General features: G+C 49.9%; 1 long non-coding RNA gene across 2 annotated transcripts in view; it reads right to left on the bottom strand.

Moving 5' to 3' along the window:
* Positions 1–11,853: 11,853 nt before the first annotated feature.
* The window catches only part of LOC140396420 (uncharacterized), an 86,673-nt gene continuing 84,143 nt past the window's right edge, over positions 11,854–14,383 (bottom strand). For both annotated transcript variants that reach the window (XR_011936528.1, XR_011936529.1), the window contains exon 3: positions 11,854–12,577. This is a non-coding gene — a long non-coding RNA (uncharacterized lncRNA). The remainder of the gene's footprint in view (positions 12,578–14,383) is intronic.

The following is a 14,383-nucleotide window of genomic DNA, read 5'->3' as shown; positions in this document are numbered from 1 at the left end:
CTCTGCACCACGGTGCCGACGCCCTCGGCGATGCTCCTCAGCGATTCTCTGAAGTGCCTTGGCAATACCAACCTGCAACTGGGACAAGCCATTCCCACCTGAGAGCGGGACATGTCCCGCAGTGCCTCATCAAGGTCAGCATGGTGCTGCATCACGTCCCCCAGCGAGTCAGACATTTTGCCTCAGCGACTGCACCACGCCTTGGACACCTCCACTAATGCTGCTGATGTTGTGCACCAGGCTCTCCACTGTGGTCACCACTCTAACAGTGTTGGCCTCAGTGCCACGCATTGCCAGTGATGTCTCCTGCACCCGTCGCCTCTAGGACTCTTCCAATCGGCTATGGATCTGCTGGAGTATTGCTGACATCACCCCCTGAATGTGCCGGCTGCTCCCTAACCTCTCCATCAGCACAGGGATAGCATGTTTCATAGACTCAGCATCTGGCTGGACCCCAGCTGGGACTTGGGATCCCACAGACCTCCAACTGCTGTCTCACCTGGGCGTTCCTGCCTCCACCTGGTGTGCATCAGCAGCTGTGTGGTGCTCACCAGATTGTGCCCCAGAAGCCTGTCCACTAACATTGCCCACTAAGGTGCATGTCTCTGCGCTGGTGGAGGGTGGATATGACAGCTGTGCCGCGTCTATGGTGGCATCCTCAGAGCTCTCGTCCGAGGTGGTGTCATGGGAGACAGGGGAGGGGGCCACCCCAGGATGGGCCGGCGCTGTCGGCTGGAGGACCTGTGGGAGAATGAACACGTGGTCAGTGGGAGGGATGGGTCAGTCTGTATGGCAATAACAACTCACGTTTGACAGGTCCTCCGGGTGATCTCCGCATCGGTGACCCTTCAGTCCTCGGCCAACCCCGTAACCTCCAGGGCCCGTTCCTCGAAGGTCATGAGGAGTCTTATGACCGGCACCCCTCCGTCACTCTGGGCCCTCTCTCGACCATTGTGGGACAGCTTCTCTTGTGGAGATAGAGAGGGCATCGTTAACCGCATGTGCTGTTTATATTGGTCGGGGGGGAGGTTGGTGTGAAGGAAGGTTTGGGGGGTGAAGGGAGGGGAGGTGAAGGGATGGGGGATGAAGAGAGTGGGATGAAGGGAGTCGGGTGAAGGGTAGGTTGGGGGCTAATGGATGGTTGGGACGGACTGGTCACATTTGGATGGGAGTTTTCGGGGGGGGGATATCAACTCACGCCTACAGCCCGGTGTAGGTCATTGACCTTCTTGCAGCAATGGAGGCCAGTCCTCCTGGTCACGCTTCCCGAGCTGCGGGCCACAGCCACTTCATCCCAGGTGGCACTGGCTGCCCTGTGGTTCACCCTCGGGGAATAGGACATCCCTCCTGGCCTCGACCAGGTCTAGAAGCCTCCCTCGGTTCAGTGTCTCCAAACCTTGGGGCCGGTTATCTCAGTGTCGTGTCTGCGAGTCTTCATTTGCGGCATGAAGCCCTTGGGGCCTTGATAATAAACGTTGTGTTGCGTTGTCGCCCTCACCGGGTTGAGCGGCGGGAAGTTCGCTTGAGTTCCCGCTCGTTACCACACTTGGAAATCTTTCCGGAGAATCGCACCCTCTGTTTTCCCTTAAAGACACAATGGTCCCTGTCCCAGCCATTCCCTTTGGCCTGATATTGCATTTGTAAAGAAATGAATTCCTTAGGGATTCTGACCTAACGGCCCAGATTTTGTGATATTAGCGAAATCAAGGCTGTGCTTGCCCACAATGAGGACACCTTAGTGCAGGCAGCAGGAAAGGTCTGGGCCTACCAAATTTTCTCAGGTACTTCCCTTTAATCTCCAACGTTCCCAAAACAAGGAAGACATGCACAAAGAGGAAAGTCCAACTTTTAATTGGCTGGGCATCGTAAAGTGAGTGAAATTATTTTGTTAAAAACTCCTACTTACCACTACCACTATTTTAATAAGGACATTTTTGGTGTGTTTGGAGACAGGAAATGCAATAAAGAAGTTCAATATTCTTTGGCATGGAAGATCATTCCTCTATTAAGCTGAAGTACAAGCTGGTCAAGATGTCTGCAGTTTTGCATCCCAGTTTATTTGTCATCATTGGAAGGTGTCGACCTAATGTAAACACGCATCCTATTCGCCCTCGATGTGACAGGATGAAAGCGTTCAGTGAGCATTGGTTCCTTATCAAAATTACTCTGCCGTTCAGCATAAAAGCAAAGGCCAGTTTCAATGTGAGTCAGTGAATCTTACACATAAAGTTTATTTTGCAGATGGTACTGTCACTGGGAATACCAGGCTAGCTAATTTGCAAAGTCCTAGAATGGACACAGTGAGTATAGAATCATAGAATTTACAGTGCAGAAGGAGGCCATTTGGCCCATTGAGTCTGCACTGGCTCTTGGAAAGAACACCCTACCTAAGCCCACACCTCCACCCTATCCCCATAACCCAGTAACCCCACCTCCCCTTTTTGGACACCAAGGGCCATTTATCATGGCCAATCCATCTAACCTGCGCATCTTTGGTCTGTGGGAGGAAACTGGAGCACCTGGAGGAAACCCATGCAGACATGGGCAGAACGTGCAAACTCCACACAGACAGTGATCCAAGCCATCAATCGAACCTGGGACCCTAGAGCTGTGAAGCAACAGTGCTACCCACTGTACTACTGTGCTGTCCCATAGTTAGGTAGTCGGACATTTGCTAGTATCTTCCAAAATATGTTCTGCTTACAGGCCATGCACAAGCACCATAAGATTACCAGGACAGGCGATAACCCAGTCATACTGCAGAGGCTCACCCAGGAAGAGAAGATAGCCCTCACCTTTGGTTGAGGCGATTGGCGAAGGTGTCGTGGCCACCAAGAACCCTCCATTTGTTTGTTCCTGTCCCAACACTAATTTGCTGCTTGGATCCTCACTGCGAAGCAGGCATGTGACACAGAGAACATTTTATGGTCTTACCTCTTCTGGAAGGCACTGCCTTGTGGATACTTCCTTAAAAAGCTTTGTGCAGAGGTTATTCTGGTTTAATGGCTTGTTAATGGTTTGAAAACACTGAGGTATGATGAAGATGAATTGTGTAGGCTGACTGTTACTCATTACAGCCATTTGCAAGAATCGCTCATAGTGGCATTCTCAGGAATTTGCTGATATGCGAAGTATGATTTCTGAAAAAGCAATTAGCCCTCCCAAGTGAGGTAAAAGTGCATGGCGCGCAGAGTATTTCTTTATTTCAGAGTGGGGCATCTCACTTTGTCTGGATATGGGCACGTGATGAAAAATAACAAGGTGACACAGCATGGAGACAACTTTTGCTAACAGAATGACTTATATCAGTACATCTTCCAAGAAACTCTTAAAGGCACGTGTGCCCTTCTCATTGTTGTGATCACATTTTTTGCCTATTAGTCGGGATTTGCAGTGACACTCAATGAAGGATGAAGGTCACGTATTATAATGAGATTTTTATTTGTCATCAAGCAGCCATCTCACTGGTGTCAGAAAAGTGAGGTATCCTTTGCAAGCTTTTTCGATTGGCAGGACACCATATGGCCATTCTTCAGAATTATGCACAGATGGCAATTGTAGACTAAGAAACTGTGGCAATTGGCCAGGAATCTCATGCATCAAGGCAGCAACTTTTATCAACGGCACATCTGGTTGCTGTTTTCAATTAAAGTATATTTTGGAACTGTTTTGCCTCTCATGTGAGTTTCTGCAATCCTACTGATTTTAAATTAAAATAAAAACGCACGTCGTGTCATTTATTTTATACGGCTATTATGATCAATTTACTTACTGCCTGTTGTGGAAACTACCTGATTTTTATTTTTCACATTAGGCAGTCAATCCACGATGCCAGTTTAATGCCCAGGTGAACATTATGTACCGCACAGCAGGATAGACAGACATGTTTCTCGTTCAACCTCGTCTCTGCAAGACGGTATGAGGGATCGACCATCACACTGCACTGTCATGCCATGTTTAAATAGAGATTCAAGCATGCTAAATAAGATTTGAAGCATTTTTCTGTCTAAAGTTTAGGGTGTGGGGAGCGGAGGGGATGTGGCAACAGCAGCCTTAGGATCAAACTTGAAGAGGCATTGGATCTGGTCACCAGGATACACGAAGGTTGATGTAAGAAGCAGTGGCATCGCTAAGGTTACGTATCAAGAGAACAGGAGAAACCCTTAACCCCATGAGGGCAGACGAGCAAAAGCTTGGTCAAAGAGGTAGGCTTTGAGGGACAATTAAAAACAAAGTGAGGAGAGCGAGGGAGGTGGAAAGGTTCAGCGAGGGAATTTCAGAGCTCAGCGGCTAAGCAACTGAAGGCAGGGCCGCCAATGGGGCAGTGATTAAAATTGGGAATGCGCAAGAGTCCAGAATTGAAGGGGAACAGGGACCTTGGAGGAATAGGACTCATAGACAATCTCATAGAGAAGGGAGGCTGAGATGTGTGCCTCATAGAATCAAAACAGTTTAGTTTCTATGATTTTTCCACTAGTGGGAGGAACGTAGGATGGGACGTCGTTGTGAACCTACTTTGCAGTTCAAGAGCGGCAGGATTGAAGATGAGGCTGCAATCCTCTGCCTCCGGCGGGATCCTCCCGTCCTGGCGACTGAAGGTTCCCTGGCAACTCATTGACAGTGGCGGGACCGGAAGATTCAGCTGCCAATCGATGGCGAGCCACATCCGCCACCTTTAACCATGCTGCGGGGGATGACAGAAAATCCCACCCTGCTTGTTTGTTCTTTACTTGTGTCAAGGTGCAGACACTACTTTTGAAAGGAATCAGTCAGAATCAATCAGAATAGATGAGGCTACAACAGTTTGGTTGACAAATAAACAAAGTGACTTGAACCTTCCTGTTGTTTGGGGGGGGGTTCATGATAAAAAGTGAAGAGCAGAGTTTTTTTTAAATGATTTACTTCCTACTCTCAGCTTACAGGACTTAAGTCTAGTGGTCAAGGTTTTGCTGCTCTCATTTGGTTCGATTCCGTGTGAGGGAATTATTTTTTAAATGCTTGAAGAGGAACATTTTGCAGAGTTATGGGGCAAGAACAGTGAAGTAGGACTCCATCCAAGAGCCAATACAAACAGGAAGGACCAAGTGGTCCCCTTCTGCGCTGTATCTTTCTATTGGTCAATTATTAATACTTTAAAAAATATTATTCTATTAATATGGAATGTTACACATATTACATTATCACTCAGAAAACCTTCATACAAATCCAAGCAGAAATGTTAGTTTCTCGCGTTGAATGTCAGATGGTCACTTTATTACTTTAATAGGATCGGGACAATCAGATGATAATTTGAACAATAACGCCCTGTGGGATTAAGATTGTTTTGATACCAATGTCCAAGCCAGATTGTTTCAGTGAATGGCAGGCTGAGAGCAGAACAAAGTGCAATTTATTATCTTGATATAGAAGGCGACCTATTCACGCAGCAGGATTCATACAGCAGCTACTACCTGCACTCAAACTCAAGCAGATAAGTAGTGATCTAAATCATCTTCAAGACAACACTTAGAGTTGCCCGCATGCCTTGCCAAACACAACTGATTCTATCTGTGTGCCAAGAAAGACGTGTCATTTAGCAAAACTCAGTTAGCGATTAATCACAGACAATTCAATTGCCTTGGTACGCTTCGTCTGCAGATTTATGTCTGCACAAGTACTTACGTGATTGTGGATCCTGAATTTTCTCTCTTCCTATTTGTTGAGACAATCCCTGTGCCACCTCCTTGTCAGCATTGCACATTAGTGCCTTCATTAACATTTCAGTTTTGTTAATGAATATTTCTTTAATGAACGAACCTGAAGTTTTCCTGCATACACACACACATAAGATGCATGGTGCCCAAATGTATCCATTTGAATCTCTGGGCACGATTTAATGGCCGTGTTGCGCTTAAGCGAGAGTGTATTAAAATCACATGAGAGGCCAAAATCTGGAATGCCGCCAGCACGCCAATCTGTTTACGATCTAACTGGTCACCCCCCTTTGCGAAATCAGGATCCTGCCATAGCGTGATCACCACTTAAGGCCAATCTCCATCCAATTAACAGGAGCGACCCCTTATCTAACGGCCTCCCGTGATCTAACCGTCTCCCCAGCAAGTGGTCATATGGACACCCGCCAGTCCGCTGTGCCACCCTGAGTTCCCGTTCTGGGGGCAACCCCAGCCCGCCATCCCCACCGACATCCCATAACTCCCACTGACCACAGATGCCTCTGGCCATGCGGCTGAAGGCTATCGCTAATTGGGAATCATAATTAAGTTAGCACTGCACACCTCCCAAGCGGATCCCCTTGGGTAGAGCTGGTTTAGCACAGTGGGCTAAATAGCTGGCTTGTAATGCAGAACAAGGCCAGCAGCGCGGGTTCAATTCCCGTACCGGCCTCCCTGAATAGGCGCCGGAATATGGCGACCAGGGGCTTTTCACAGTAACTTCATTGAAGTCTACTTGTGACAATAAGCAATTATTATTACTAGATGGAGGTTTTCGCTGGTATGGGAATCTAGAACCAAGGGACATAATCTCAGGATATGGGGAAACATGTATTCACTCAAAGGATAGTGAACCTGTGGAATTCCCTACCACAGAAGATGGTGGAGGTGAAGTCACTGAATGTTTTGAAGAAAGAGACAGATAATGTTTAAAGATTTTACTGGCATTAAGGGGTATGGGGAGAAAGTGTGAATATAGCACCAAGATTAGGGATATTGAATGACGAAGCAATGCTGGAAGGGCCAAATGGCCTCCTCCTAGTTTCTATATTTTAGGGCAGCACGGTAGCATAGTGGTTAGCACAATTGCTTCACAGCTCCAGGGTCCCAGGTTCGATTCCGGCTTGGGTCACTGTCTGTGCGGAGTCTGCACATCCTCCCCGTGTGTGCGTGGGTTTCCTCCGGGTGCCCCGGTTTCCTCCCACAGTCCAAAGATGTGCAGGTTAGGTGGATTGGCCATGGCAAATTGCCCTTAGTGTCCAAAATTGCCCTTAGTGTTGGTTGGGGTTACTGGGTTATGGGGATAGGGTGGAGGTGTTGACCTTGGGTAGGGTGCTCTTTCCAAGAGCCGGTGCAGACTCGATGGGCCGAATGGCCTCCTTCTGCACTGTAAATTCTATGATATCTATGACATGTGGCATGTAGGAGTTATTGTGTAGCATCCCAATCAGAGCGTGATGCCTGAACACTGTAGGGAGCAACACCACAGACAGAGCGACCAACATCCGAGCACCCTGGGGCTGGGTCAGAGCACCGAGGACGAGCCCGGGGAGGTCCCGCAGGATTAGCCGGAGCTAGGGAGGCCCTCATCCTTGTCCGCTTCATGTAGGACGTTGCCTCAGCCATCATTCCCCTCTTCCCACTTGCCCCCCCCCATTCCCCACCCCCATCTCCTTTCCCCCCTCCCACCCTGTCCCACCCTCACAGGGTCTGTGTAACTGCACTCCAGAATGACGGGAGTGTTGGCACGGTCAGCGGGTCACTGTTGAGGGGAGGAGAATGATGATATCCCGCTCAGAGCTGAGCGGCAGTGCTCCTCAATCTTTGCCATAGTTTGACCGCTGCCTGTCTGTTGAGTGCTCGCTCATACCCATCACCTGCAAATGGTGTGCTGGGGGGTGAGGGTGGAGGGAGTAAGAGGCACCCAGGAACTCCATGTTCGGGGAGCTGAGGAATGGGATTGGTGCACCACCCGCATTGCAGAAGGAAGTGCCAGAGGCGGAATATTTGTCAAGGTCAACATTTTATAATGCTATCCACGTGTCCCAAAATGCTCTAATTCCCTGATCCTGCCGCCCTTCTCTCCCAATCCCTCCTCGCACCCATTCCCCCCCCCCACCCTCACCTCACCCTTTCCCCCCCTACCCGGCTCCCCCAAGTGCCCTCTCAGTGATCCTCAACCTGCTTAGCCTTCCGTGCTCTGCCGCTGCACCTAGGTGTGTCACCAGGGTGCACATCACAGGTGGAGACAGCCTACTGCTTACTGCATCCATGGCCTTTTATGCCCCTGGCGGGTGTCCTCAGGGGGCCCTGGGGCCGGAGAGGCCCGGCGCCCTTGCCGGCGGCACATGCCCGATTGTGCCACCCAGTTCCGGGTGCTGACTTGGACATGCTGTTGAGGCGCTCAGCCATGGCCGTCACCGACTGAGCTACGCCTGGGCCACCTCCATTCATGCTGCCGAAGTCATGCACCAGGCTGCCCACTGCGGTCGCCTGTTGTTGGCCTCAGTGCCATGAGTTGCTGATGCCATCTCCTGCATCCGTAGCCTCTGGGGCTCCAACTCGGATATGGACCTGCTGGGGTGTCGCTGTCAGCCCCCACTGAATCTCTTGGCCGCACCCTAATGTCTGCATAAGCTCCGGCAAAACTGGTCCAGAGGCTCAGCGTCTGACTGGGACACAGCTGGGTCCTGGGATCCTGCAGACCTCTGACTGCTGCCTCCCCTGATCATCCCTGCCTCCATCTGATGTGCATTGGCAACTGTATGGTGCTCACCAGAATGTGCCCCAGAAGCCTGTCCACTACTTTTACCCACCAAGTGTGTCTCTGTGCTGGTGGAGGGTTGGGATGACAGTTGTGCCGTGAATACGGTGGTGTCCTTGGAGCTCTTCTCCGAGCTGTTCTCATGGGAGCATGGGAAGAGGGAGTGGGGAACCACCCCAGATGAGCGGCACTGTCAGATCTGGGTCCTGTGGGAGAATGGACATGTGTTCAGTGGGAGGATTGGGTCGCACTGCATGGCATTAACAACTCACGCGTGGCAGGTGTCTGTTTGGGGGCTGGTGGATCCTCACCTCTGCGCCGCATGCCAACCTCGAAGTTGATGACAGATCTGTCTTCGGCCACCTTCAGCACCCGTTCCTCATAGGGGGTGTGAACTCTGGGGCGTCATTCTCCGACCCCCCGCCGGGTCGGAGAATGGCCGTTGGCCGCCGTGAATCCCGCCCCCGTCCCCGCCGAAGTCTCCGGTACCGGAGATTGGGCGGGGGTGGGAATCGGGCCGCGCCGGTTGGCGGGACCCCCCGCTGGATTCTCCGGCCCGGATGGGCCGAAGTCCCGCCCAGAAATTGCCTGTCCCGCCGGCGTAAATCAAAGCTGGTATTTACCGATGGGACCAGGCGGCGTGGGCGGGCTCCGGGGTCCTGGGGGGGGGGGGGGGGCGCAGGGCGATCTGACCCCGGGGGGTGCCCCCACGGTGGCCTGGCCCGCGATCGGGCTGTTTCCCTTCCGACTCCGCCACGGCCTCCACCATGGCGGAGACGGAAGAGACTCTCCCCACTGCGCATGCGCGGGAAACTGACAGCGGCCGCTGACGCTCCCGCGCATGCGCCGCATTTCCGCGCCAGCTGGCGGGGCAACAAACGCCATTTCCGCCAGCTGGCGGGGCGGAAATCCCTCCGGCGTTGGCCTAGCTCCTCAATGTTGGGGCGAGGCCGCCAAAGATGTGGAGCATTCCACACCTTTGGGCCGGCGCGATGCCCGTCTGATTGGCACCGTCTATGGCGCCAGTCGGCGGACATCGCGCCGTTGGGGGAGAATTTTGCCCCTGATGTCCGGCCTCCCGCCGCCGATCTGGGCCCTCTGTCATCTGTTGTGGGCCAACTTCTCCTGTGGGGCCAAGGAGGAGGCATCATGAGCCACCCGCATCATTCATTACAGGGCTGTATGGGGTGTTTTGGGTCAGGGGGTGATGGGGCATATGGGGGGTGGGGTGGGGTGGATGTGGGTATGGGGAGATGGGGGGATATGGGGGAGATGGGCCCAAGGGGGAGGTGCATTTGGGGATGGGATGGCGAGGGTGGCACTGCTGGACATGGGTGAGCCGGGGCACGGAATCGTGCAGGGTAGGGGATGTGCCAGGCATTCTCGGTGGGGCTGGGGTGAGGAGGCGGTCGAGGGTCCGGTACCAACCCACCCATGCAGCCCAGCGGAGGTAATTGATCTTCTTACGCCACTAGTTGCCAGTCCTCCTGGTGATGCTCCCCGAGCTGACAGCCACTGCCACGTCCTCCCAGGCAGCTCTGGCTGCCCTGTGGCTGACCCTCCACGACCCTCGGGGGAGCAGGGCAACCCGTCTGGCCTCTACCATGTCCAACAATCTGCCCAGGTCGGCATCCCCGAATGGTGGGGCTGGTCTCTGTGGTGGCACGGCTGGGAGCTGAGTGGGGTTGGCTGTGCAGGAGCGGTTTAAGAGCTGCTCTCCCTTGTTAGCAGAGAGAGCAGTAGGGTGAGCACAGTCCTGGAGAATCAGCTGGCGGGCGAGGCTAGCATTTGCGGCGTGAAGCCCATGGAACCTCATTAATTGGACCAATTAATGTTTTGTGGCGATGATGGCCTCGCTGGTCCAAGCGTCGGGAAGTTTGCGGCAGCTCCTGCTCACTACCACACTTAGAAAACTTTTGATTAAATCGCACCCGCTATAAATCACCAGGGGGTGTTGATCTCATGCACATGTTCCATTTGGCAGCCTGCTACGTTGATGGTCACTCACAGGCAACAGGGATCTTTCACAATAAAAATTAAACAACTCCTGAACATCAGGAGAAAATCGTCATGACAATGGATTGCAGAAACTGCTTGAAATGTGCGTTTCCTTCTTATTTGCCGTGAACAGGAACTTGCTGGTTCTAATTTAATTTATAGGTATCTGCTTCTTGGGCACCAACCAAGAGATGCAGGAAAAAGAGACAAAGGAAAATTCAGCTACACTAATTTTCGACTTCACATGCTCCAGACAGAGCCCTGTTGGTTGAGATTGTAGGTTGAAATTGCAGAAAATGTAGATTTTGGAAGTATACATCAAGAAAAGGAAGGTTCCCTCCCAGCAGTACAAAGACAGAACATTAGGCATTAAATATAATCGTCAACAGAAAAGCGCAAAGACATTCTCTTCTAGGGGAATGGAATTCTGGTGGAGTGGTCCTGAGGAGAGTGGGCACACACCTTGAGTCTGCCGAGCATCTATCCCATTTAAGTTGTGTTTAAATTCTAGCCAGGTGAAGTGCTTTCTGCCCACATGTCCTATGTCATGGGAACATTTAGGTACAGTAGCGGGAGACATATGCAGGAATGTAGGATAAGTGTAGACCTTGAGTCTTTTCCTCTATTCAATCAGATCACGGCTGATATGTACCTTAAGTCCATTCACCTGTGCTTGGTTCCATATCTTTTTATACACGCTTGCCAGCAGAATCAACCTTGCACACTGCTGTTGTACAAGCCATGCCTTCTGGCAGCAAGCATGGGTACCCTCTATCAAATACATGTTAATATTGGATCAACAAACAACACTCGGATCAGTGTACTTCCTCGCCGTGTGCTACTCCTGACTTTTGTCCTGATTCCCAGTGCTGATTTTAAGCTGCAATATCATAGGTAGAGTACAATTTCCCCTCCCATATTAAAACGGAAATGGCTGTCACACCACTACTCCTGTTTTCTTTAGGTCCATCAGTGCCCCCAGATCACCATCCATACTCAATTCCAGTCAGTTTTTTGCACCACTAGATTGCTGTATCGTGCACATTACAGCCATATGCACGAATAGCCTCCCCCCCCCCCTTTAAAATTGTAGATTTTCACTTCAATCCAAATTAAAAACACACACATCCTATCCCAATTCCAGTAGAGGAGCTCAGCCATTGTACTGCGATCCAGTTATAAACCATGCAGCCCATTGACACCATGCAGGTCACCCATCCGCCCCGTGGAATAGTCACTTTAAGTAAGCCAAACTTGACCAAGAAAGGTCGCCATTCATCATTGATGTCTGCATCGTCGGAGCAAATATGCAATTTTTCTGAACATATAATGGAGTCAGTGGTGATTACTGTGGAGGGAAAAAAATGACCTAATCTGTAATGAATACAAGCAGATATATATTTATTATAACTTCACACAACAAAAATTTTACAGAATTATATTGTTACAGTGGGCTACATGACATTTTTAGTAGCAATTTATGAAAACTAAATTTCAGAGGAAAGATGTACAGACACATAATGGGTCACCTTGAGCCTCACTTATGTTACTAGTAAAGAAAGTTGCAGGTTATGAGGATAAATATACAAATGCAGCCATATCATATTAACAAAGGAGATTAGTATAAGCCTCTAAGTCTTTTTGCAAGCTCATTATTGTGACAAATGTCAGCAGAGTAAATGATTCACGCTTCACTCCTGCAAACAATGAGCCCTAGAAGGCCGCACATGGAGCACAATGCTCACTGGGCTCCATGGCTGGAAGCTAACAAACATCAATCCACTATACATTGTTACAGAGGTGAAAAGTGTTCAAAACAAGAAATGGAAATGTCCAGGAGGTTTATCAGCATGCAAAACAGAGGTTCATGTCTGAAGTACATCTCTTTGTCAGAATATTAGTGATCACTGTTGCGGGAGAGGTTGATTGGAGCCGAGGTAGAGAATTCAGTTGGGATCGAATTACGTTGTGTCGCATTGAAGGTTGAATGTGGACCTCGGGTTGGACTGCATAATCCAATGATCCCAGGGTAATGTTCCGGGGAACTGGGTTCGCATCCCAACATGGCAGATGTCAAAATTTGAATCCAATAAAAAAATAGAATCTGGAATTAAAAGTTGATTGTCGATTGTCATAAAAGCCTATCTGGTTCACTGATGTCCTTTAGGTATTATGTGGAGATGCCGGCGTTGGACTGGGGTGAGCACAGTAAGAAGTTTTACAACACCAGGTTAAAGTCCAACAGGTTTGTTTCGATGTCACTAGCTTTCGGAGGAGCAGTGCTCCGAAAGCTAGTGACATTGAAACAAACCTGTTGGACTTTAACCTGGTGTTGTAAAATTTCTTACTGTCCTTTAGGTAAGGGTATCTGTCATCCTGGAGCACTTGCAGTGTAAGAAGGAGGCCATTCAGTCCAACAAGTTTGCATCACCCCCTGAAAGGGCACTGCAAGTCCCCCTCTCTATCCGCCGTAACTCTGTGCATTTATCATCCCCGTAACTCTGTGCATTTCATAGAATTTACAGTGCAGAAGGAGGCCATTCGGCCTATCGAGTCTGCACCGGCTCTTTGAAAGAGCACCCCACCCAAGCCCACATCTCCACCCTATCCCCATAATCCAGTAACCCCACCCAACATTAAGGGCAATTTTGAACACTAAGGGCAATTTGTCATGGCCAATCCACCTAACCTGCACATCTTTGGACTGTGGGAGGAAACCGGAGCACCCGGAGGAAACCCACGCACACACGGGGAGAACGTGCAGACTCCGAACCAAGCCGGGAATCGAACCTGGGACCCTGGAGCTGTGAAGCAATTGTGCTAACCACCAGGCTACCGTGCTAATTATGGCCACTCCACCTAACCTGGATATCTTTGTCACCCAAGGCCGGAATCGAATCCAAATCCCTGGCACTGTGAGGCAGCAGTGCTTACCACTGTGCCAACATGCCTTTTTTTTGTATTGACACTTTTTAATCGAATTAAACATTCGGTTCAGAAGTTCTGACATATTTAAATTACAGCTTAAGTAAAAAAAAACACCTAGTCTGGCCTACACGTGACTCCAGAACCACAGCAATGTGGTTAACTCTTTAATGTCCTTTGAAATGGCCTAACAAGCCACTCAAGTCAAGGGCAATTAGGGAAGGGCAATAATTGCTAACGTGGCCAGCGATGCCCACATCCCATGAATGAATTTTTAAAAATTAAATCCGAGCATTATCATTTGCTAAGAAGCCAGTGGAATACAAAGGAATGTACATTTGCTTCTGCTCAAGTCAATATTTTCCATTCTATGCTACTTTTTCTAGAGAAGTGTTTATGAAGGTAAGTTTTCCAATACCCATATTTGGACTTTGGGAATAAGTATTCAGATGAGCTAGGAACATTTGACCACACCGGTCCTTACAGATTGATCAGGCTTATATATTTGCTGTAAGTTCGGAGCCTGAATTCAGCTTGCCCAATCAATGATGAGAGTGAGAAATAATAATAATAATCTTTATTATTGTCACAAGTAGGCTTACATTAACACTGCAATGAAGCTACTGTGAAAAGCCCATAGTCGCCACATTCCGGCGCCCGTTCGGGTACATATGGGAGCATTCAGAATGTCCAATTCATCTCCCAGCACGTCTTTCGGGGCTTGTGGGGGGAAACCGGAGCACCCGGAGGAAACCCACTCAGACACAGAAAGGACATGCAGACTCCGCACAGACAGTGACCCAAGCCGGGAATCGAACCTGGGTCCCTAGCGCTGTGAAGCAACAGTGCTCACCACTGCGCCACCGTGCCGCCCACAAACAGGCACATTTCGAGCTCTGAGATGAGTATCGCTTATGTGCCCAGAAGTTATACACCAGATACATCGATGACTTTTTTTTCTTTTGGACCCACGGCGAAGAATCAC

This window comes from Scyliorhinus torazame, chromosome 19, assembly GCF_047496885.1.
Source record: "Scyliorhinus torazame isolate Kashiwa2021f chromosome 19, sScyTor2.1, whole genome shotgun sequence".
Taxonomy (NCBI): domain Eukaryota; kingdom Metazoa; phylum Chordata; class Chondrichthyes; order Carcharhiniformes; family Scyliorhinidae; genus Scyliorhinus; species Scyliorhinus torazame.
This window is presented reverse-complemented; position numbering and strand designations above follow the sequence as displayed.